Raw genomic sequence first — 26,579 nt, forward strand, 5'->3', positions numbered from 1 at the left:
TGGATCAATCTGAAAAATCTCTATCCCTTCCACACACTACTCCTTTCCCCTGCCGAGTGAGTCACGCCTACCTCGAAAGGGAAATGGCTTAATGGTGTAATATTAATAATAATAATATTAGAGTAGCCTTTGGTACACTTTTTTTCTGTCCTGAATTAAAGGTCACGTTCGTTTGCCAGCCATTTTTACTAAAAATTCCAAAAATGAGCGCATTTTGAATATTTTTGAGACCAATTTTTTTTAATTCAAAAATTCTATGTACGGATGTTCATATTATTCAAAAAGACAAACAGTTACAGAATTTACAAAATTTCAAGAAACACACGTAAAAAAACGTTTTTTGCCAAATAACGCATGGTATGAAAAAAAGTCAAGAGAAGGAAAATGTTGCTTTTTGAATACCATACGAGATTACCTAAACAAATTTTTGGATTTTTTTGAAAAAACCAAAATCCAAATTTTGGCAGCATGAAGAAATAATGGAAAATCACAAATATCATTTTTTTATTCAACCATTTCACAGTATTTCAAAGATTATTAAATACATCAATGTATTTTCAACAACAACAACAATATATATACATATATACATATATACATATATACATATATACATATATACATATATACATATATACATATATATATATATATATATGTTTTTAGTTTCGTACCTGAAGGAGGGCCGGGAATTTGAAAATGAGACCATATGAACTTCCATCTAACACAACGCTGCTAAAGGTTGGTAACCATATCAGCATAAAGCACTAGCCAGCTATTACTCTCGGTTGAAATTATTCGCCCCCCCCCCCCCCCCCCCCCCCCCCCCCCATTAATCGAAGTTTCGTGGGACTGCTGTTGTAACTAGACTATCCACCATTGACACTTTGAGAAACTTTTATAGTGAATTATTAGGAGATGAATCAGTAGGGCACCACAACTGCGATGTAGATTGTAGAACACGATGCGGTAGAAAATTCAATTGACAAATTCTGGGTCACTAAGGTTAAAGATATAAATTAGAAGTTAAAAAGCGGTAAGGCTGCTGTATAGACCGCATGTGTAATGTTTAAATCGTTAAAATATCATTGGAAAAGAGCAGATTCAGTTGATGGAAAAAGGAGATAAGTTGCAATAAAATGTTTAATAATAAAATTTTTGTAAAGAATGAACTTTTTCTTAAACAAGGCAATGAAACGACGTTTTTTAAATATAAATGCATGTTATGAAATGTAAGAATATGCATTTATGGAAATGATATACAATTTCAGGGACATACTCGAGTGCGAAGCACGAGATACGTGATGAGAATGTGTTCGTTAAAGCCGAAGGAGCTTTAACAAAAGAAAATTCACAATTACAAAATAACTGTTCTCGATGCTTTGACCTTTAGTTTGAAAAAGTCTGTGTACAAGTGTGTAGAATGTACAAAGACCGAGCGCAAACATCAGCTATTATATTTATGGTTCAGAATTAATCTTTTTTCATTCAAATTTAAAATATATACTTTCAAGTTGAAGATTTTACTATTTAGTTCAAAATTCGTTGCTCTTGGCTTCAAATTAATTTTCTGAAGAGACTTAAGCCACTTGGTTGAAAATGTAAGTGCTTGCTTAAAAGTTTAACTGCTTGGTTAAAAGTTAAACTAATTTTCTAAAAATTCTTTTCATCAGTTAAAGATTTATCTGTTTGGTCGAAAATATAACTATAGTGAAACTCTTCTATAGCGCCAATTTTGGGGCTGACGGTGGGTGGAAACTAACTCATTATAGCCCACCCGCTTTTGTTTGTTCAAAATTATTTTTTTTTTCGTTGAAAAGTTAACTATTTAATTTATTATTTCCAAAAAAATCGTGTTTTGTTCAAAATGCAACTTTATAAATGGTGAACTTCTTTGTTAGAAATTTATTTTTTGTTGTTGAAGGCATATCATTTTAGTTTCAAATTTAAGTATCTTGTTTAAAATTCAACTATTTTAGTAGAACTGTAATTACTTTGCTAAAGATTTTTAATTTCGCTTAAAATTTATTTTCTTAAATAGAAAATTAACTTTTTTAAATTGAAAATTCAACAGTATTATAAAAAATTCAACTTTTCGACTTAAAGATTCGTACATTCGGTGGAAAATGCAAATGTTTGTGGTCAAAGTTTGTTCTTTTTTTTTGTTTAAAAATTCTACTATTTAGTGGAAAATTGGTCAAACGTATGGTCTAAAATATATTTATTTTTTTGTTGAAAGTAAGACTATTTTTTTTGTTGAAAATCATCTTTCCTTGTTGAGAATTCATCTTTTTTCTTTTAACAGTCAACCGTTTCCTAAAGCATGTTTGTAAAAAAATACCCTATTTACCCCGTTTTGAGAGTATGTTTAGCTGCATATGAAGTCTATTTGAGTTTTATGTCTGTATGTTCTGCATAGTGTGGTGATCTATCACAAGAAGGGAAGGGGTGGCCAAAAGTATCAAAATATCGTAAGGTCGTTTTTTAACGGCCCTTGCTGAGGCAAAACATTTGTTATTTATTTATTAAAACCCGAGATTTTCTTGGTTTAATCAGATTTATGTTGGATTAACAAAAGGTTTGTTAGAGGAATCAAAATCTCGTTATGATAAGAACAAAATTTTGTTCATTCTAATAATTTGTTAGTCCAACCAAAAATTTTTATCAGTGTGGAAAGAGACGTCATATTTAAGAATGAAATTCTGATACGACATTGGTATTTTTTCCTCGCAGAAAAATACGTTCCAGTGAAAAAATAGCGATGTCGATATTTTCTTATCGGCAAACATGATGGTATCAAATTATCGACATCATTAGTTAAATCACACGTGTTGTGATTCATCTAGGAGGGGCCTACTGGGGACCTCCGATGAAGAGTGATTCAGTGAAAAATAGACGTATGAACAATTTTCTCTTGGGTGCAGTCTCGAGGATGTTGTCAGGAGGATCGTGAGCATATTAAATTAATTATCTACTTCCTAAAGTGATGTAATTGAAATTTAAAAAACAGCAAAAAGCAATACAGTAGTTAGTTTAAACAGAACATAACTGAACATTAAGCTATAAACGTTCAGAATTAGGAATATTGCAGATGTCCTATTTAAAATTAAACCCGTTTGCCAAAAAGGGTTTGAAGTTGTATTTTGGTCCAAATGAAACGAAATGCGCAAAAAGGGTCTATTAAATGTTCTCTACGGAATTCTGTAATAAAACTGATATTCATAACGTCCTATATTAATCTTGGAACTGAATGCAAAGTATAATAATTATCAAAGAAAGATCAAATTAATTTTCTAAATGTCCGCTGATGTCAGAGGTTGAAGTATAAAATACAATAAAATCTTCATAAATCAAATCAAAACACTAAATATAAGTTTAACAACGTATCATAAAAAAATCATGAATCTCACTAATGAAAAGGGTTAAAATATGGTTAAAATTGTTCTATTATTCAACTTTTGCTGAGCAGTTCTGAAGTAAAATTCCGTAAGACAAGAAAGTTTTCATATAAAGTAAAATAATATGCAGAAATAAGGGCAAGTAAAAATTATGTTTAATTTGCCGAAAACACAAAGAGAATAGGATGAATTGTGTAAATGGGATCTTGATGAAATATTAGATAGATCCCTTTTTTCTGATTGTGAGAACATCCTTGGTCTTTTCTCCATTCTAGTTTTATGCAAATTTATAAGAATTTCCCTTCTTTTAAGGATGGTTATAAAGTTAATAGCTGATGACATGTGAGGTCGCACTATTTAGTATGTGACGAAGAAGGAATGATCCGATTGTACGTAATATGTGATTGAGATTAGTAGTATATATTATAAGAAGGTTAAGAATGCATGTCTGAAGGTTGAAATCGTAATTGATGCTCACCGAAGAGACAAACTGTACCAATAAATCATGACAATGATGATCAAGACAATGATGATCTATTCATTTTAACCGCTAAGTGTAAACACTTTATATATCTGTATAGACCTTATCTAAACATACAGGCTTCTTTTTAAAGTCAGGTGTCAATCATTATTATGAATGATCTATTAGGATAAATAACAAAATTCCACTCTCACATACGAAAATCGAAAGAAGGCATTATATATCCTGAAGAAACACTTATTGATCTCAGCAAGTAGGTCCTGGTAAAAAAAAAACTTTTTAATTTTCTTGACCATAACCACGTCTCACAACCGTGAGATAGGTGGTTACAGTCTGTAAAGGAATCAATACGACCATCCAGCAAAAGCCTCGTGCACCCTAAGAGAACGGAGTGACCCAAGGACAACCGCCTTCTGCATTTTTCCCGCAAGTGTTCTAGCATATTGTTGACACGCAGGGATGCTGTTTAGGCTATTAGCAAGTGAAAGCTTGGCACCTCCAAGAGCGCCGATGATAAGGACGATCAGTTTAACAGAATATTCCGGGTACAATCGTTGCAACTCCCTTATAAGGTCTCGATACCTCTCTTTCTTTTCATTCTCCTTGGCTATGATGTTTTTGTCAGCTGGTGCCGAAAATTCGATAACGAACAGTTTTTGGTTTCGAACCTAAAGGAAGCTCGAGAATGTGAAAATGAGATCATATGAACTGCTATCTAAGACAACGCTGCTGAAGGTTTGTCACTTTAGCATAAAACACTAACCAGCTATTACTCTCGGTTGAAACTAATCCCCCCTCCCCCCTTCATTAATGGAAGTCTCGTGAGTGACCGAGGTTAGAAATATAATTTAGAAGTTGAAAAAGGTAATTCTGATGTGTATAGCGATCTGATGTGCAACGTTTAAATTGTAAAAATAAAATTGGAAATGAGCAAATTCAGTTTTTGAAAAACCGGCAGAAGTTGCAATAAAATGTTTAATAACAAATTTTTTTTGAAGAATGCACATTTTTTAAAGAAGACAATGAAACTGCGTCTGCGTTAATATATATGCATGTTATGAATTGTAATAATATACATTTATGGAAATCATATATGATTTGAGGGACAAATTCGTGTGCGAAACACGAGATCCGTGATGAGAGTGTGTTCATTAAAGCCGAAGGAGCTTTAAGAAAAGAGAATTCACTATCACCAAATTACAGTTGTCGATGCTTTGACCTTCAGCTTAAAAATATCTGTGCACAAGTGTGCGGAATATACGAAGACCGAGCGTGGAGCGCGAGGTAAACATATTATCAAGCGCGAAGCGCGAGAACCAATAGTCGCGCGCAATGAGAATTTTCTCGCAAAGCGGGCTGAATTTTTTATATAAAATTTAAGTTTTTGATTGGAAATTCATCCTTTTTGTGAAAAGTGCAACAGTTTGGTTGTGAATTTATCTGGTTTGGCTGAGGTATCAACTATTATTATGGAAATTCGCCTATTTTGGTTGAATTCAACTGTTTTTAATCTTAAACTAAAATTTGTTTCTTTGAAATGTCAACTATTACATATTTTGTTAAGAATTTATATTTTTTGGTAAAAATCAACTGCTTGGTTTAAATTTAAAGTATTATTTCAAAATATCATATTTTTTTGATAAAGATTCATCATTTTAGTTGAAAATTAGTATTTTGGGCCGAAAAATCAACTGTTTTGAGAACAATTCGTCTTTTTAGCTTGTAACCTTAACACCTTGGTAGGATATTAATTTTGTTTATGGAAAATTCATCTTCTCGGTTAAAAACTTATTTATTTCTTTAAAAATGTATTTTCTTGATAGAGAACATAACTACTTTGTTAAATTATTTTTTTTAGGATTCACCTGGTTGGTTAAAAATTCGTTGTTTTTTTTGTTAAGAATTATTTTTTAAATGTAAAAATATATCCTTTAGAACTTGAAAAATTAGCTATTTAGTAGAAAATTAATGTGTTTTGTTGACAATTCGTCTTTACGATTAGAAAATTAATCTTGTTTGTTAAAATATCATCTTTTTGTTTGAAGGTTGAATTATTTGCTAAAAAATACGTCTTTTTTGGATGAAAGCAACTTGTTGAAAGTTCTTCTTTTTCTTTTGTTGAACATTAATTTTAAAAACTAAAAGTTTAAAGATTCCATTTTTATTTTAAAAAAATATCAGTTTCAGTTGAAAACTCAACAATTTAGTGTGAGTTTCATCTTTCCTGGTTGAAAAATCATCCATTTGAACGAGGATTCAACTATTTTTTTGAAAATAATTTTATTTTTGTGTGATTCAACTGGTTGAAAATTTGTCCATTGTTGGAAAAATCATCTTTTATGGTAGATTAGTAATATTTACTGGTTAAAAGTGATCGTTTTTATTCAAGAATACGAACATTTTGTTAAAAATGTATCTTGGTAGGTTGAAAATTTGACAATTTTGATAGCCATCTTTTTCTGTAAAAAATAAAACTTTCTTGTTAAAAATTTGTCCTATTAGATTGAAAATTCTCTTTCTATGGTATAAAAGTAATCTTTCTTCATCGACAATTTATTAAAAATAATTTATTTCCCTATTTTCACGAAAAATCACTCTATTTAACGGAACTACGGTCGTCAATGAGGCGATGAAAAATAGCCTAAAATTGGTAACGTAGTGTATGGACGACCGCTTCTCTAAAGTCCACAGAAAAGTTCTTAATCAAGGAAAGAAAAAATTTGCAACCTTAATTTCTGTTTTGATTAGAGATGAGAATTTGTTAGATTAAAGTTAAATATTAACAACATCAGAAAGGAAGAGTAAATTGTAATCAATTAGCCCATTGAGTAGAGACAGAGTCTCCATTGTTTGTGGATTAAACGGTTTGCTCCCGATAAAGAACTAGAACGGCAAGGAACAATTTCAAGGTGCTCTATTCTGTACCCCTACAATCAGTAACTATATAAAAGCTATTGGCTCTCCATGAGAAGAATGGTTGTGTAGTTAAGCCGTTCGAGTTTTATCGCTCGGACAGATCGGAAGGAACGTATGGAATCTCTAAAGTCGAAAGCGTCTGCTATTTCATGCAGAATCTTTATTGTGCTCCGTCATTCGAACTAACCGTGAATTCTGGTATTGAAGTATGATGGTTTGGGTGGAAACCCGGAATCGTAAAACTCCCGTAAATGGGATTCAGTCGCAAAATAAACTAGTTCAAGTCGTTCAATCTATGAATACTTACTAGTGACGAGAACTCGTAACCCAGTAGTTCACTTTAAATTGAAAGGTATAATGGTATGATTCGACCTGAATATATGTTGATTTTATAGATAAATACAAGGTCTGCCTGTCAAGTGTCCGACCTTGTGATCTAACTTTTTACCTAGTTGTGCTATTGTCAAAAACAGGTGCAGAATAAGTCCAATAACTTTCCAACTTCGGGGCTGTAGAGGCGGAAAATTCCAGGAATTTCGGAATTATCGGACGCCCCCTCTAGTATTCTAGTAGCACGATATTAGGTGCGCACATGCGTAAATAATAGGCGCAAATCATGAGCAAAATAGCACACGTATTGGGAGAACCACATTTATTGTGCTTTCTGTACGTGTGATGACGTTAAGGGGAGTGTACACTTATCGGGCGGCAAATTATCGAACTTGTACTGTATTTATTATTTTATGGGGAACCTCTGCAGTTGCGAAAACTTCTCACCATATACGCGTCATATTTCAGAATGACGGAACACTTCGAACAAAGAGTGGGCATTAAATTTTACTAAAAATTTCTCAATCGATTACTAGACGCAGTAAGAAGAAAACGGCCTGATCTGCGGAAAAGTGCCGACTTCATCCTTCACCACGATAACGCATCTGTCCATTCATCGCAGCTTATTCAGCAATTTCTGATAAAATACGGCCTGTCACAACTTCGGTGGCCCCCGTACAGTACTGACCTGGCTCCCAGTGTTTTCTTGCTATTTCCCAAATTGAAGTATCGTCTAAAATGAAATGATTTCAAGATGCAGAGGAAATAAGACACAATGTGAAGAAGCGGCTATTAGCGATTCCGAAAAGTGATATTAAATAATGCTTCCGATAGTAAGAAGATTGCTTGAAGAAGGTTATGACATGCAAAGGGAAGTACTTTGAAGGCAAAATTCTCGCCATTGACCAGAAATAACTCTTGATCCTGGTACACCACGAGGTCTGATACTTTCTCAACAGACCTCGTGTATGCAATTCTGTATCAGAAGGTATTGGGGGTAGATGAATGTCTCTTGATATCGATTGGGAACTATATTCCAAGTGATATAAATCGTCTCTTAAATGAATGCGACATATAGACATTGACAGGTGGATGGATAGGAGAAGCTGCCCTTTTCTTCCTTCATACTAATAATTGTTAGAAACATGTGCGAAAAGTCGAGGAGCTATGAAATATGCTTTCCACTTTGTTCAATATTGACAAATTAGTTTTCTAATCGAATCTTTAAGAGTTCACTGTCTCATAATTTAAGGTGAAACGAATTAGAACATGTTTACTAGGACATAAAAATATTTTCTATGAAACCATGTATTACAATTACAAATTAGAATTTAGATAAAGAAGACGGCTTTTCAGCAGAACAGTCCAATTTTAAAGAAAAAGTTGAAATTTAAACAACAGTCGAACTCTCAACCAAACTGCTGAATCTTCAATCCACAAAGACGAATCTTTAACTAAATAATTAAATTTCATCGAAAATAATCCTTTTAAATCTAAAATTAAGTTTTTTTTTCAATATTAGCATTCATTATATAATATGAAAAATAAACAGAGGAGAAAACCAAAGAAAAAGATGGTTCGTAAATTTCAATAATAAAAATACTAATATATTCCGTGTTATTAATAGATATATCAAAGTAAATTTTAACAAATTCTGAGTGAACTCAACCGATTCAAAGTTTCAATCTTGGAACAAGTATATAAATGATCAAAGATTCAAACCTTTCGAGCTTTCAAATTTAAGTGCCTTTCAATTAGATTAATAAATAATTTAATAAGTATTAAAGTGTTAAAGAAAGGAGGAATTTAAAATTCTGAACTGTTCAAAATTTCACGATTTTTTATTAGATTCATGGTAACGCGAACAGTTCCAGTTTGAAAGTTGAAAATTACCATATTTCTAAATGAAAATATTAGAGGATTGAAAAAATCCAATCGCTCACAATTAGGTGTTGAAAATGGAGCTCTGAATTTAAAACTAATCAAAATTGAGAACAATTCCTTATTTTAAGTATTATAAAAATTTAAGATATGACAACAGTTTTTCAAATCCTAGGAATTATTAATAATAAAACATTTAAACCATTTGACATTTAGCAAAAATAAGTTTGAAATATTCTTTAGTGCAAGATTATAAATTATAATGTTATACTAACCAGTATTCTTAATATTAATGAAATATTAATATAATTATCTTTTTATGATTTAATATGTTTAAGGAATAAAAATGTTTAACTCTTGAATTTAACAATTAAATCATTAAAATTAGGAAAAACCATTATAATGATTTGAATTTAAACATCGGTTAGACCAAAATTTGGATGGTTTAAAAAATTCTACATCTTGATATATTCGCTGTTTTCAAAGATTTTACGGTTTAGTTAAATAATACTTTAAATCTTCAAATTTAAGATAATAACATGATAATTAAAAAAAGAATTGGATACGTATGATGTAAAGCTTTTTTAAGCAAGACAAAAAAAGTAATACTCATAGAATGATATTTATGATGATAAAAAATCAACAGAACTTCTGCGCTTCCGTTGTAAACGAAAGACTCTGCTCATAATAGAAATTGGTTTTCAGTTAAATTGCCCTAATTTTACATATTTTGTAGCACTACAATATAATATATAAGCCTGCACACATTTTATCGAAACCGCATTTCTATAAGAAGCGTCCTTGGTTCTTCATAGAAATTAAAAAAAAAAGTACGGGATGAAATAAAAATAAAAGTTTAGAGAAAATTTGTCCAAAAAATCTTAATATACTTAGATTTGAAAACTTTTAAATGTAGAATATCCTCCTTAGATCTGAGAAACCATATTCCACAACCAATTAAAATGTTAATATTTATTTGAAGTATAAGACTAGTTCAAAACCAAAAAATCTTTTTCAATTTTGAGATTGGTTTATGGTTATATCAAAAAGTCATATTCAGTTAATTAAATCGGAAGACATCATGCTTTTGTGTCCCATAAATAATAGATTTTCTGATCCCGCGTTATTAAAGTCATAAAATTTCTGACTGTCAGCTTCGATCCCGTATATTGCCTTTTATTCTGCCACAAAATTTCCATTTACAATTTGCATTAATTGTCCATTTCATGCTCAAGCCAAAACTATTAAAAAAAGCAATGAAAAGATCAAGAATATAAATTGAAACGGTCTATTCGGAGTACTAACCAAAAGCTGTTCTGAGACTAAACTTATTCCTCCAACATAGAATGAAAGTTCTTGCAACTTGCAGCTATAAATGTTGTCTTTCATTAGGGTGGCCGAAATACTTCATTTTCAAAATTCCTTGAATTTTTGCTGATTGTTTCCTAAAGATTGAAGTTTAAAGACCAGCATTTTAATCTTGTAACATTTTCAATATAGAATCTTTTATGAACGAAACAATAAACCAATTTCACAATTAAAATATAAAACTTTCAAATTCATTCATAGATTTCAAATAAGCCAGATGATTTTTCTATCATAAAAGATGAAGTTTGAATCCAATAGAAGTTTTTCTGACAAAACAGTTGAATTTTCGAACAAAAACATTTTTGCTTAACAAAATGATCCAATCATCAAGAAAATAGTTGAATTTTTAACCAACTACTCGAATTTTTAACCAAAAGAGATGAGTTCTGGACCAAAAATAAAAGCAGATAAATTTTCAATTCAAAAGGACGCATTTTCTGTCCAAATAGACGAGTTTTCTACAAAACATTTGAATTTTCACACACAAAAAAAGTAAATTTCAATCAAAGACAGTTGCGTTTTAAACCGAATATTTGAATTTTCAACAAAATAGTTAAATTTTAAACCTGAAAAGTTGAATTGTCAACAAAAAGAAAAGTTTTCAACATACATTTAATAGTTGATATTTTAACAACAAAAAAATTCATTTTTAACCAAGCAGTGGAACAGTTCAAGTTTCAGATCAAGAAATTAATTTTTCACCAATAAAGATTGATTTTTGCTGAATAATTAAATTGTAGATATTTCCATCAATAAATATTTTCATTTTATATAAAGCGATTGAATTCAACCAAAAGAAGCGAATTCTTAACATAATACAGTGAACCCTAGAGATAGGGCCCCCTGATATACTTCTTCCGAGAATCGCCGATGCACCGCAAGTAGGAGTAAAAAGGAGCTGCACGAGGTGAGCGGTGGTCGCTCATGTGTAAACAAACAAAAGGGTTTTCTATGAAACGGTACTCTGTCCGGGCAATTCCCCACCTCCTCCAGCTCCAAAACCAGCTCAGTCTCAGAGTTTCACTGTAGTTGAATCCACAAGCAAACAAGATTAATTTTCAAAAAAAAGTTGCAGTTCAATCGATCATTAAAATAAAAAGTTCAATTTTCACGAAAGAAAGATTTCAGTTGAATATTGAACAAAAAAATCCAATTTCTATCATAATAGTTGAATTTTCATACCAAAAAGACGAATCTTCAATAACACAGTGGAACTTCTAAACAAAAAATAAAATCCTTAGGAAGAAGCATGTGCAAAAACAAAAGAAATAGAATTGGAAATTTAAGGCGAATAAATTATTAACATGCATATTCTGCCAGGGTGGCCAGAAAACATTTTCAAAATTCCCTAATTTTACCCTGGCCAAAGTTTTCATTTTCCCTTACCATCAACATTCAAACACTAGAAGATTTTTCTTATAACAGCTTTATCATAGCATCTTTTATAAACCGAATACAACATCTTCAAATCAGGATTTAAAAATATCAAATTTATTATCTTTGGCAGTTTTGTTAAGTTTCTTTTAGAGAAATTTTATGACTCTTGTCAGATTTTTTTTCAAAATCCCTAACTGTTCCCTGAAAATTATTTTCGATCAATCAATTTCTTTTTTTTTTTAATAAAGCAAACTTAATTACTAAGGGATTCCTCGTTGCCGAATTTAGAAAAATTCGTTTTATTTACTTTATTCAAAGACAAAGTTAAAAAATTGGAAAATTAAAAAAATTGTTGCTTTAATATCACATACTTAATTCTATATGATTGATATTAGTCAATAATCGATAAATAAGCATTCGGGAAGCGTAACTTGATAGTTTATTATAAGTGAAACATTTTTTTATCAGTAATTGTATTATTATAAACAATGGTAGCTGTTTTTTCAATGGTTTTGTATATTTATTAAATGCTTTTTTAAACGAAATTTCTTAGGCTTTCTGGTTATATTTTAGTCAACTATATTGCCATTTCATGACAAATGTGATTATTATAAACAAATTTTATAACCAAATTCCCAGTTTGAGCCATTTTTGAGAGATTGAGGTACTTCCTTTTTTAAAACGTGTTTTGTTCGGCATTAGCAGTGATGCTTCAGTAAACTATATTGTCATTTAATGACGATTTTGTGATTGTTATGAAGAAATTAAAAAAAAACACGCAGTTTGTGTATTTTCTAAGAGTTTTAGTGACTTTTTTTAAGCGTACTTTGTTAGTTTTGCCAGTCGTACTTTAATAAACTATATTGCGACTTCGCTTTTTATATGAATATCTTCGAATCTTTTCTTTTAGCTCGATTGTCTTTAAAGATGGTTCAAACTGAATACTTTGGCACGTGCATTACACTTTTTTTTAGATTAATATGCAAGAAGCTTTCTTTTTGTCCTATTTTCTTGGGGTTCTTCCTGTCAGCATCTACATGAAAATATACAAATATTTTTCATTATAAAACAGAAAATAATGTATTTTAATCGACATCAAATACATGGCGGCTCTCCATATTGCCTCTAACGCTTTTCCAAATAAAATGTCTTTGAATATCATGAGCGTTAAAAAATAAAGAAAAACATTCCTAATCGCTTGATGAATAAAACGACTTTAATTTTCAAGAAGTATAGGAAAATTGCTTCGATTTTGAAATTGTGACGAGAGAAACATGAGAAAAAATAATTCTTTAGCCTTCCAACACCAGATGATGTATGAGTATTTTTATAGAGACGGCTTTCTCGTGCAACTAAAAGCTTTTTTTCATAAAATTTTATTATAACAATCACTAAATAGTTGTATAATGACAATACAGTTTACTGAAGCATCTCTACTCAAGCATCAACTCTTACAATTGTTTATCACAATACAGTTGTTCATAGCAAATTATTTATTTATAAGAAACTATCAAGTTATTATTCCAGAATATTTATTTATCGATCACACATACTAATATCAATCATTTTGAATTAAATAAGAATGGAATTCTCTTAAGAATTGATTTAGCTTTGATTTATAAAAAAAAATGAAATCGATTGAGAATTGTAGTCGGAATCGTATTTTGAACATTTTTCCGTTATTTCCCCATTGTGAAACAATCACCTTGCAGTTTTTTTATTCATGAATTTAATTTCCAATTAGAAAAATGTAAAAGAGGGGTCAGTGACTTTCTATCGTGGTGGAATCTGTAATTCTCTCGGGGAAAAAAGTCGCCTGCAAATTAATTAAGTCGCCATCGCACTGAGCGAGCTTCGCTTAATTACGTTCGGGCATCAGGTAGATTGTAGTGCTGTAGTCCGCTGCATAGAATTTCGAGAAATTCTCTTCGTTCTCAAGAGACCGATTCTGAATAACAAAGCCCTGGAGCTGAGAGTGCACCCGAAGCACGAAAACAACTTCGACGTGACACAGATCGTATAGAACGTTACTCAAGCATTTCATGACCCATGTATGGAATTTCATTTTCAATCTCTCTTAGAGTCATCTTATAGAGAATTACGCATATTATCGTATCATGACAATGTTCATTAAACATTGTCGTCCCACTTTAAACCAAGGATCCACTTTTTGTGGGTCGATTGTTTCACTATTTTTACTGAATTCATAATGTGCAGTATTTGCATACACTTTTGCATAATATTATGTTTGTAAACTGAAAAAATGCAATCGGCAATGAAAAAAATGTTACTGAATATCTGAGATTATAAATTAACGAAGATTGAATGAATTTACTGAAAATTTGTTGTTTATCTTTGTTGCAAACTTAACTATTTTACTTTGGGTAGAAAATTTATCGTTTTTAGTTGAAAATTCAACTATTTGGTTGAAAATTCTTTTTAAAAACTTAATCCTCCTGGTTAAGAATGCAACTTTTGAGTTGAAAATTAATCTGTTTTTATTTTAGATTAAACTGGTTTGATGAAAATTCTTTTCTTCTTACTTAAATTCACTATTTTTATTTTTAAATAAAATTCCTCTTTGGTCAAAATATCAACTGTAGCATTTTTCGTCGAAAATTCATCTTTTTGGTTGAAAATCATGTTTTCAATTGAAAATGTATCTATTCCGTTTTTGATGGTAAATCATATTTTTTATAAGAAAACAAAAGCTTGGTTAAAATTAAACTGTCTTTGATTTAAGATTTTGCGTTGAAAATATATCTTTTTAAGTTAAAAATTCATCTGTTTATTTAAAAATTAACTTTTTTCTTAAAAAATTAAATTTTCGGGTAGAAAATATTTTTTGTTTTTGAAAGTTTCTTTTTTACAATAAGAATTTATATTCATATATTTTTTTAATTCAACTGTTATTTTAATTCCCGAAAAAAGTGAGGTTTTATCACACCCCTATTCCTTCAAATCATCTTACGTAATTATTGGATCACCCTAAAATAAATATACGAACAAAATTTAGTCAATCGAAATTTCATAAGATAAAGGGGGAGGAGGTTCAACACTTATAGACCCTAGCAGGGGGGGGGGGCGTACAAACATTTCTAACTTGAACCATTTTTCTGTAATGTATGACGGTAAGAAAGAAAATATTTTATGATGTTTCAGAATGAGAAAAGATATTTTTATAGAAAATGTAAATATATTTACATGCGCTTAAATAAACGAATAAAAATGGAAGAATTTACGATCTGCATATATTAGCAGATGATAATTCTGGTTATATCACTAAAATCGATTAGGTAATTGGACATATATATAATTATAGAAATAAAGTGTAAATACATTGTGATAAACGGTTGTCTTCATCCGTTTTTCGACAACAATTAAAGAAAATAAATACAAAAGTGCAGTTCGAATTTAGTTCAAATTTAATTGAAAATTGAGTGTGGTATTGGTGTATTTGTTTTTGTCAATCATTACGATAAAAAAAAATATTTTCTTGATATAGCAGGATAATTTCTTTGAATAGAATGTCTTTTTATTCTTATTAGCATCCGCGTATCCCAAAGGCAATTTTTTCTTACAGCAACATATTGTCAATTTAAGTTCTAATAGCAATCCAAAGTCGATTTTGATCACCCATAAAATCTTAATCTAAATTTTTCGGCCGAGTCTACTCGAATTTTAGGTTACTGCCATTTTTAGAGGGATATATAGATATCTAGTTCCACCCTTCAACTATGGTTCAAAAATTGCGTAAATAATGAAAATATAATTTTTTTAGTTTTTAAATTTCCGGTATTTAAGCACAGCAAGTTTTCTATTAGTGCAAACAGAATTGGAATACTTCCAATGTTTTGAAAACTGGATTCCAAAACACTTAAAATTTGATTATCTTTAAAATTAGAATTGTTTGGAAAATTTGAGGTTGACAGATTTAGAATACTTTTATAATTTATAGTTGATGGCATAATTTGAAAGCTTCAAGCAGGATATTTTCCAAATTTTATTGCTTCAAAAAATGAAAGGCTGTCAAAATTTGGAGACTTTAAAATATAGTGCTTGAATAGCATGGAAATTATAATGCTTACAAAATATGGTCAACGGAAACTTCAACAAAAATTATTTTTATTCAAAATATTGAATCTTCTTACATTAAATATACTTTTAAAATTGGAATTCTTAAAATCTGTTGGTACTTTAATACCAGCATTTTTAGTTCGATTTATTGTCAAATTTACGTTCGAGAAAAAATTCGATGGCTCTCCAGTACAATTGGAATGTTTTACAGAGAAGCTTTTCTATAGCACCGATTTCGGGGCTGACGGTGGGTGGCAACTAACTCATTATAGGCTACTCTGCTTATGTTTGTTCACGCCTGACTGATCGCCTGAGGGACAGCCGCAAGTTCCGCGCACCACATGTTAAACCTACATGCGGCGCAGCGTCAATTATCGGAAGGGCTATAGAAGGGAGGGCTATTGAAGAGTATCACTGTATTTTTTTATATTTGATAAGAAACGTGCCAATTCTCGAAGGTTGCAAATTTTTATCAGTTCATTATAGTTTGCGAAAATATTATTTTTGATATTTATTATACTAAATAAATAAAATATATACTTCGACATAAATAAATTTTAACAGATCTCGAATCATTAGTCTTTCAAAAAAGGAAAAAAAAGTATGGTGTAAGTTGTTTTTTATCAATTATCTAGATCCAGATATGACTGATTGTGAATGACAAATGGCGTGTAAATTAGACCGACAAGGTTAACCCATTTTGAGCATTTTTATCTATTAAATCTTCCTTCTTCCTACTCTATCGACACTAAGTTGCTCTTTAGTATCAGACTGTCAGCTTGAATTCCTGTTTTACAAACTTATTATATTACTTAAAAATGTATAGATTGATTTCATCTTTATTCGTAATTGAATAAACACTGAGGAGAATTTTTGAATGAAACATTTTGCTCAGTTAATTAACAGAAGAAAGAATGCGAACGACACAGATGTTCGCATGTAAATAATTCGTGATTTTCATGTCTATATGGATAATAAAAAAGCTTGTTTATTGAATTTCATTATCAGAGCCGCGTTATGCATGTACAGTAAGCATCTATATCGCACTTACAAGCAACGATTATTTCCCCCCGAAGGGAACTATAGTGACTTCTTTAATCGTGATTTATGTATTGGAATTACAATTGTTTAAAAATAACTGCCGTTTTATGTTTCTATTTGTAAAGCTCTCGTACTACATATTTGACGGCAAGCAAATGTAGAAAATCACGAGATATTTTCTGCATCAATCATTATTCTTAAACTCAAAATTTTATATTCTTTTTCGCATAAAAAAAATCCGATCTGAAATTTGAAATACAACCTTGACTGCAAGGATGCATTTCAAATTTTTTTGTTCCAGGCGACATCAACGATATTACTTTTAAATTGAAATCATATAATTTCTCGAGAATATTTATCAAATAAATTGATATGGACTTTAATTATTTATCTCGTTTTATATTTGCGATCCATTTTCGACATCCGAATTTTCATTTTGATGGTTTCACATTGCAAAACCTTCAATAGATATTCCTTATCTTGGTGTATATTTCAACTTCTTTAAATAACAAATCTTTTCCTTGATCACAAATTTATAACTGTGGTCTGACGATATTTCTTCTTGATCTGGCTAAAAATATTGTTGAAACCGGACTAGCGATATTGGCAAAATCTTTAAAATAATAATTTTCTGCATAATTTATTTAGACTGTTATTATTAATTAATCACATTTTTAAACCGGCAAAACAAGGAGATAATGAGCTAAAATCAAAATATTAAAAGTCGAAATAGAGCGCTAATCAAATAGCAATAATTTTGGCAGAAGTTTAAAGATTCGTATTTCTTGCTAAACAACAAATTCCACGTAACGTTTAAATATTGTCCGATATTTGAAACTCACGAAGTTACATAGCAATTTTGAAGGTAAGAAAAATCATGAATCGGGGATACAGCTGGCTATTTTAAAAACTAAAATTACTTTTTTCATATATATTTTAGTTTCGCTAAGCTGACTTTTTTCAGTATTTTTTGTGTGTAAATTATCGTTTTGTTTTCAAGACGAAATGTAAGTTAGTGAAACGTTTCACTAAAACATTCCAAGTTTGATAAAATAATTAAACATTACATTACAAAAAAGTTTCAGAAATGTTCGAAATTTTCAATATATATTAAATTCAATTTGAATTCTCAAATCGAGATCCCACATTTTTTTAAGATTTTCGATTTCCATGGAGTTTTGAGTTCACCTAAATGTGTTTCAAGAAAATCTCGAATTCTCTCGTTATCGTCTCCAATGCATGAATACTGAAAATGATCAATTTTCCATTGCACACTTTTTGATTAAGAAATACTTTTTAATCCAGACTACGCTAAGTGTGTCGGGCCTAGCAACATTTTAGGCTCTGTGATGACGTCTTGTTGATACGGGATTCAATATTTATATTTGAACTATTATAATATTGATTATTTTAATGCTAATATTAACACTGATATATTAATTTTAATATATTATTACAAAATTAAATGTTAAAATTAAGTACTTACAAGCATTTTTTAACAAATTTAAATTCTCCCGTATTAATATTTGCAAAATTTTAACCAAAAAAGACAAATTTTTAACAAAGTAGTTTAATTTTCAATAAAAGAAGATAAATTTCCAACAGAAAATGTAATATTTAAAAAATTAATTTTCAACAAATTAAAAAACAGTTCGAACAAAAGAGTTATATTTTTCACACAGACGAAAAAACGAATTTGAATTAAGATGATTGATCATCAACAAAAAAATGAATTTTTAACTAAGTAGTTGCACTTTTAACTACGTAGTTGAAGCCTCAATGAAGAATTAAATAGTTGATATTTCAACCAAAGAAGACGAATTCTCAACAAAATAGTTGAAAATCCTCGATCAAAAAGATAGTTTTGAACCAAGCAGGTGCATTTTTAGCAAAAAAGCATGTAGCACTTCTACAAATTAGTTGAATTTTCCAAAGAAAAATACGATGTTTCAGCAAAAAAGTTCATATTTGACCAAATAGTTAAATTTTTAACCCAAAAGGACGATTTTTCAACAAAACGCTTGAATTTTTACCAAAATAATAAATTGCATGCTTATTTTGCAAGTTTATAAATGATAAAAATATGTTTTTCGAGGTCAATATTTTAATTTAAATAACTGATTACAATCTGTACAATATTTTTATTATTTTAAACATTTTTCCAAACTTACCATTTCTTTAGGAAACTTGATGTTTTTCTTTCTTTTCAAATATTAGTAAAATTCCACACATTTCTAGTTTTTTAATTTAAAATTCTGAACAAAATTTACAGCCATTAAGAATCAAGACATCTCCTGATTAAGGATAAGCCAAAGCAAGTCATGCCCTAAACTGGTCTTATATCGGGAGTTGAGTCTAATAGTATATCTATGTATTGGAGGGAGTGGCGTAAACATTTTCTTACTTAAGCAAGGTGAATAGAATGAATTTAGAACCCACTTTCGCCCTGCGGAAAGTTTTTCCTTCAAAAAAAGTACTTTGATTCTCAACGTCTCGTAGACCGAATAATAAAGATTAAAAATCTCGTAAGCGAGGCAGTCAATATTTGCTCGCCCTTGAAAAGTAAGAGGAATGCATATATGGAGCAATTTCTCATCTCAGATAAATTCGCATTTTAACGAAAACAATGGGTTTGATGGCTACGCAAGAATTCCTGGTGTATATGAGATCTCGATTATTTATAGACTTTATATTATTTTGAAAAATTCAACTGGCAACAGAATTCTAATGTTTCGAAGATTTATAATAAAATCTAAATTATAATAAAAATAATATTTAAATAATTAATTAATCAGCTGGATTTGGAAGTGAGTAATGCGATAGTCTTGACAGGACGTACTTTTACTACTTGTAAAAACTTAAAAGAATTCAATATTTGGATGCATGACCAATAAGATGGTCAAAATTTATACCTGTGAGAATTCGACTTTCGATTTTTGGTAATCGATCCCGCTCCCCCTTTTGAAATTAACACGGAGTTTTTAATCAGAAAAGCTCGGTTTTTCAAAAAATGAGAAAAAGAAGTAATTATTATTAACTTTTGGTAAATTGAAGTTTGGGCACCTCTTGAGGAATGTTCAAGGAATAATTTCCACGCAACAACTTTAAACTTCTACTCCCTCCCCCCTTCTGATCTCCTTATACTGTGCCCGGAAAATGATATAAAAAATGCAAAATAGCAATTTTATGTAAAAATTCAGGCTGAAAACGGTACTATTATTTATTCCAAAACAAATTTTCCTGCCTTCAAATCAACAATATTTCTTGCTTAAGATATTTGGTAATTATTTGAATATTTCATTTGTTTAAATATTTTTTTCGCTATAAATCAGAAAAAGTTATTATTTTCTGAAATCAAATAACATAATTAACGATATTTGGTAATTATTTTAACAATTTAAATTTATTTATGTAGTATTTCTTTCTGTAAATCTTGAATAGTTACTGTGTTTTTTATCGTGGAAGACAGTTTTTCAATTATTTAAACAAATTATAATCATTCACTAGTGCTTTTTTTACAGAAAAGGTAGACAAAACTTTTGTTTTTCAAATCTCTTAAACAATGTCAATTATTATTCAGCACTTTCTTATTTTAGAACTGCTACCCTAATTGTTGCAATAGCTATTTTTTAACCAAAATTTGCTCTATCTTTCCTACGCAAAAATGATATTAATTGTTTAAATAATTGCAAACTTACTCACAAAAAATATCACTTTTAGCATTTACCTAATAAAAACTCGTTTAAACAAATGAAAATTGTTTAGCAAATTATTAAACTGATGGAAATTGTTTAAATAATTGCCAGATATCCAAAACAAAAAATGTTACTGTTCATATTCGTTAATTGTGTCACTAACTCCAGAAAAAAACTTTGTATGATGTACAGGGAAACAATTGTTCAAATAAATGATAATTGTTTAATTAATTACCAAATAAGTTAAGTTAGAAATTTTATTCTTGCAAATCATTAACTGTATAATTTATCCAGAAAAGTAATACTTTTTTACGATTTACAGGCGAAAAAAATTTGTTTAAGCAACTAAAATTCATTTTCAAAATTTTGCAAACTTGAAAGTCATTATATTTAAATAATTAAGTTAGAAAACCTTTAGAAAAATACCGTCTTTTTTTAAATATAATTTTTATATTATGTAGTAAACAATTAAAATTATCACAAAAAAGCAATAGGAATTATTTGCAGAACTTTCTATATGTGTAATCTTTTATCTGAAATTTTTTTACGTATTGGTGTTTCCGATAAAAATGCGAAATTTGGGTTTTTTAAAAATATTTGTTTGAAAATGGTTTATCTCTGGTTTACCAAATACGAAACTCAAATGATATGTAGTACATATTACCATATATTTCCCCCCTAAGAAATTAAGAAATCAAGATTCATACTTTTTAATTTTTTGGGATCAATTGAAAAAACTAAAATTCGCTCGTTCGAAAAATACTGAATTTTGAGAAAAAAATTGGGGTTTCGCAGTTAATCTTTATTTTCACCATAAAATTATATATCCAAATATGAAAGCTTTCCAAGTGAAATGGAATTAGTCTAATAATGCTTAAAAATTTTTGATCGTGCCCCAAATTATAATACTTTGAACTACAAAAGATTCTAAAATTTGTATAATTTTAAAATCAGAATGTTCCTGAACCCTAGATGGTAATAGCTTTTGATACTTTTAACGTTGAAATATTGAATGCATTTCGAAGCATCAAAAAATTTTTTTCAAGATATTTTCAGTATCAGAAGTTTTCAAAATTAATTGAAACTATTTAAATTTATATACTTTCCAAAATTGGTTCGGGTTCTTAGTGACCTATATAAAAATAGAAATTCTTAAATCTATAAAGTATTAAAAATTTACTTGTTTCAAGTGACACAATGTTTAAATGTAGAAATATGCAAATTCTAAGGTGTTGAAAGTATGTAATTTCAAATTTATTGTAGCTAAAAATTGGAAAGCTTGAAATATTTAAAAAATTCTTGATTAAAATTTAAAATAAAAATATTTAAAATTATTTATTTAAATAGGACAAAAAAATCTAGTTATACCTAAATTCTTCAAATTTGAATAGTATAAATAAACTATCTACTTTTCAAATATTTTTATGTACTAAACTGTTACCACAAATCTTTTTTTTTTAATACATTCTAATATTGGAATGTTTGGTGTGGTCTTAAAATCTTAGAGCTCCCAATCACAATTTTTTGAAATTTTTATGTATCTGAATCCTTGAATAATTATAGGGCTTCAGAATTTAAATTACTAAAAAATGTCTCAAATTTAATAATTAATCTTGAACGCTGTTATAAAAATACAAAATATTTCAAAGCTTTAATTTAGCTATCAATCAAATTGTAAAAAAAAGCTTTCTTTTGTTGAAGCTAAGTTTTTTCGAATCTTCAATTAAGACTTTTTAAGGTTAAACCTCCATTTAAGCCCATTTTTCTTAAAATTATAGTTCCTAAGGCCGTTTTGCTTTGTCGAAGTAAGATCTCTTTGACTTGAATCAAGACTATTTTCAGTAAAATTGTTATCATTTCAAAATTTTCAGGTTTCAAATTACAAAATCAAATTTCATTTCAAGAAAGAGAATATTTTTTTAAACTAAAATAGCAGAACGGACTAGTTTCACGTCAAAAAATTGGCTCAACTGTAGTTTTTAGGTAAAAGAGGCTTAATTTAATGTGTTATATAATTATACTAACAAAATTAAAACTTTTTTCTGCCAAAATCTAAATGAGGATAATTTCAAACTATTCTGATGGAAACATAACTTACGGCTAGCCTTAAATGCCCGGATTTTACATTTTTTCGTACAATTTGTTTATAAAATTAACAAATATTGATTGCTTATATGCTGGAAAAAATTTTTGAATCGCAGAACCACCAACTTTGAAATTTGTTAACACAACTTATTTATAGAAATGAATTATAATATTTTATGAAATAATTTCGTGTATTAGATACTACTTATGTGGCTACACTTATGTGGATTCATCCCAAATTTATTTCCATTTTTTACGAAAAGGTACAAAATAAAATTTTGAAAATTTTCATATTTTTAGCTTTATTTTTGAACACAGAAGTGCAATAAAACAATTTTTTAAATTGGCTCTTATAATTTCGTTTTGAATTTATTTTAAAGTGTATTTACAAAACAGATCAAAATCGATGAAGAATTGACGACTTAGTCTGTTTTGGAACAAATTTTGAAATTTTGCCTCACCGTATCGGATGCTAGGATCTTTAAGTTGGGCTCGTTAATTTTATTTTTAACTTTGAAAATGGATCATCTTTATAATCAATGGGAATATTAATTGAGCTGCCGTTTTTTTGTTAACTCGGATATGGTGAGCTTAGATTGAATTCAACACAAAAGGGCCTGCGCTACTCGTTTTGCTTCTAAAATATTTTCAGTGATGATTCATGATAATTTTGACTCCACAGCAATGTCTTTGTAACTTGTACTCTGTAGTTTGGTATCGAAGAAAAGTATCTAAACTTTAAACATCTTTGGACATCCGGGACCCATTAGAATTGTGGAAAAAGTGTAAAAAATTAGAGTTTTAAGGGGTTTCTAAAACCAATTCAAATTCATCTTCAAAATAATTGAAGTGTATTAAATGGTCTGTAAAACTAAAAAAATGAAGCATTTTTTATCTGGTACAGTTTAGGAGAGACAGCCTTGAGAGTTCATTTTGAGGTTCGTTTTATTAGATTTATTAGGTCTTCAGTTTTGGTTCGAACGAATTCAAAGTGGCATGCCCAAAGTAAAGACAAGTTTTTTTAAGTGAAAAATTTGTTATTTTTTCAACCTTTTCCTAAAAATTGCACACTTTTTTTCCTATGTCAGATTAGAGTTGGAGCTACAACAGCACCACTCTGGGAAATTTTTACAAAAATATACATAATAACCTGAAAATAAAAAAATAGAATTTAAGATTATTCAACAATCCCTCCAGCAATTTTTGTTCTTTTTTTATCTCAAAATAATCACTAAGGATTTCAGAAGAAAAACGTGAGGTACAAGCCCTTTTGGGTTGGATACTGCAGGATTTACTATGACATCTAGATCCAACGTTGTTATTCGCTTATCACGATACAAAATTGACATATAATAATGAACAATTATGTCCATACAACACTCACAGGCACACAACATACATTGTCCAATGTCTATTCACACATATAACTACTTTCAAGGGACGTTATTGTGACAAGGTAATTTATGATAGCTTGTTACTTGAATCATCGATTCGTGTAATGACCCGAAGTACTTACAGCTAATGAGATATCACGCGATATTCGACACTAAAATGGACAAGCAATTTCTCGATACTGAGGCTCTCCAGGTAAAGAGGAAACGATACGCAGAAAAAAAGGAAGCCGAGATCCTTGGCTTTCGACGACAGGTCAAGAATCCGTCTTATTTACATTCTTCATGGACGCTATATAAGCATTATGAAAGTGATAACTCGTAGATAGATTAGATTTCTGATCTGAAAGTCATACTGCATCCCTATATATCGCCGATTAAATCCTGGGCATATAATTATCAATTATATATTATCACTTAAAAAAGGGACAAGATAAAAGTTGAAAATTACATACAGCAGGAAACGATCCTGAATCATGGGACACGCGATACTGTGTTTTTATTTTTTTAGAGGAATTTGGATTATGATAAGTAAATTTTATCTATAAGTTCTAAGATATTTAATTAGAACTGTCTTGGTATAGCATTGGCGGAAGAATTTGAGTCTATATGTAAATAAGAAATATTATTTCAGAGCTCCTTTCAGGTATTAAAATATCAATCAGAAAAATCAGTATCCAATGGTAATAAAATGAGACCATTGGCGGGTTCTCAGAATCATTAATTTGAAACTTAAAATCTAGTATGAAATCATCCTATATAATAACAGGATCTGTATTTTTAAGCAAAATACTCCCCTTAAAGCTAAAAATAATCAAACTTTAGCCTTGTATTTTAGAGCATCTCAACAAAAATGTTTAAGATGCAAAAAATTCCGACGATTTAAAAGTTATCAGTACAGTCAACATGGTTTGTGAAATCAAAGTTTGGAAAGTAATTATAAAACATATTTAAATTTGTTAAATTAAAAAATTGTAGAGATCGTAAAAGCTCTTAGAATGTATTTAAAAGAGAAAATGTCGCCAAGTTTGAATTTTTTCAGATTACAATAGAATCTCAAAGTTTCTATAATTTTTCAGTTCATTGAATTTAAAAACTTAGATATCTTCTAGAATTACTTTGGAAACCTTAATTTTACAAGCTACGTTGATTGTAATTTTAATTTTCTACTTCACAGAGTTGTTTTATCGCAGTTGGGTTTGGTGAAATGAAATTGAAGTTTTTTGTACTAATAGATAAGATAGTCGAGCTGATAAATTCATTTGACGTAATATGGAAAATGAATGCACAGAAGTAATTTTTTTGCAATTTTGTATTGATTTTCAAAGGTTTGATGCAAGTAAATGAAGAATGAACTGAGATTTGCAACACGCACGATAACTAGCCTTCTTTCGTGAAAAGATATTTGCGTTTATTTTTTACTTAGTGGCGATTATTTGAGTTTAATAACCATAAAATTTAAGCATAAAGGGACACTTCTGGAGTTCTATATTACGACATTTCGGGATAGAATTTCGGACAATACCTCTATTGTCTTGTAGATTCTGCTTCAATCTTTAGGTGTGTTAGAACAATTGGAGGAGATTAGATGCAAATAATATGAATGCATCTAAAGGGGTTAAGGGGACAGGATCAAGGGGAGAGGTCAAAATAAAGGTGCAAGTTCAACATTCCGGACTTACTCAAACTCGAAGGCTGAATGGAACGACAGCCAACAACTGACAGCACTTCACCTAAGGTTCATCCGTACACAAGTGAATAGTGACTACACACGCGATTCATACGAGAGCATGAGGTGCGATCTCGTCCTCGTTGTACCAGGTTATCTCTCATTTCATCTCTACCTCCAATTTTCTCACTCTTTGTCGATTTACTTTTTAGAAAACTTAATATTATCTGTAAATACAATTAATAATCGAGATATTATGTAACAAACGCTACTATATCAGTATAGTAAAAACATGTAATGAATATTGAATATAGTAAAAAATACTATATCCCACAGCGGGAAGAAAGTATCATTGACTTAAGATATTCGGCTGATGAGTTAGCAGCTTGAAACAAACGATTTGAAATTGTCTTACCAGAAGTGCCTGTTATTACTTCCAAAAACGAATTCCCCATGAATAGGAAAAATGAGAATTAAATCTAATTTTGGCTACTCCATGCAATATAGAGTAAAGCTCAGGTACTTTTAGATGTTAATTTTGTTTGTCTACTTGGTCGAAATCAATATTATTAAAAAATTGATTAATCTTAAGATTGTGAAAAAAATTCTCTCCAGCTCCGCTGGGATATGAGCTCAGGTCCTTCAGATTGCCGGCAATAGAACATTAGACCAGCAATCTGAAGGACCTGGGCTCATATCCCAGCGGAGATAAAGAGCATTTTCTTCACAATCTTAAGATTAATCAATATTTCAATAATTTTGATTTAGACCAAGTAGACAAACAAAATTAACATCTAAAACGATTAATTAATTTCCCTGGTCAAAAAACCTCCATTAAAAATTTCAAGCTCAGGTACTTTTGTATAAAGA

At 29.8% G+C, this 26,579-nt stretch overlaps 2 protein-coding genes across 5 annotated transcripts in view; one reads left to right on the forward strand and one right to left on the reverse strand.

Annotated features, from left to right (window-relative positions):
- LOC117171383 overlaps positions 1-26,579 on the forward strand; it is a 370,121-nt gene that overhangs the window by 171,343 nt on the left and 172,199 nt on the right. The window lies entirely within an intron of this gene.
- Positions 1-26,579, reverse strand: part of LOC117171382 (golgin subfamily A member 6-like protein 22) — a 159,526-nt gene that overhangs the window by 130,310 nt on the left and 2,637 nt on the right. For 2 of the 4 annotated variants that reach the window (XM_033358632.1, XM_033358631.1), the window contains exon 2: positions 25,723-25,936. The exons of the other annotated variants lie outside the window; for them this stretch is intronic. The gene's annotated coding sequence lies outside the window, so the exon portion shown is untranslated. The remainder of the gene's footprint in view (positions 1-25,722; positions 25,937-26,579) is intronic. 4 annotated transcript variants of the gene reach the window in all.

The sequence above is a fragment of the Belonocnema kinseyi genome, chromosome 4 (genome assembly GCF_010883055.1).
Source record: "Belonocnema kinseyi isolate 2016_QV_RU_SX_M_011 chromosome 4, B_treatae_v1, whole genome shotgun sequence".
Lineage (NCBI taxonomy): Eukaryota > Metazoa > Arthropoda > Insecta > Hymenoptera > Cynipidae > Belonocnema > Belonocnema kinseyi.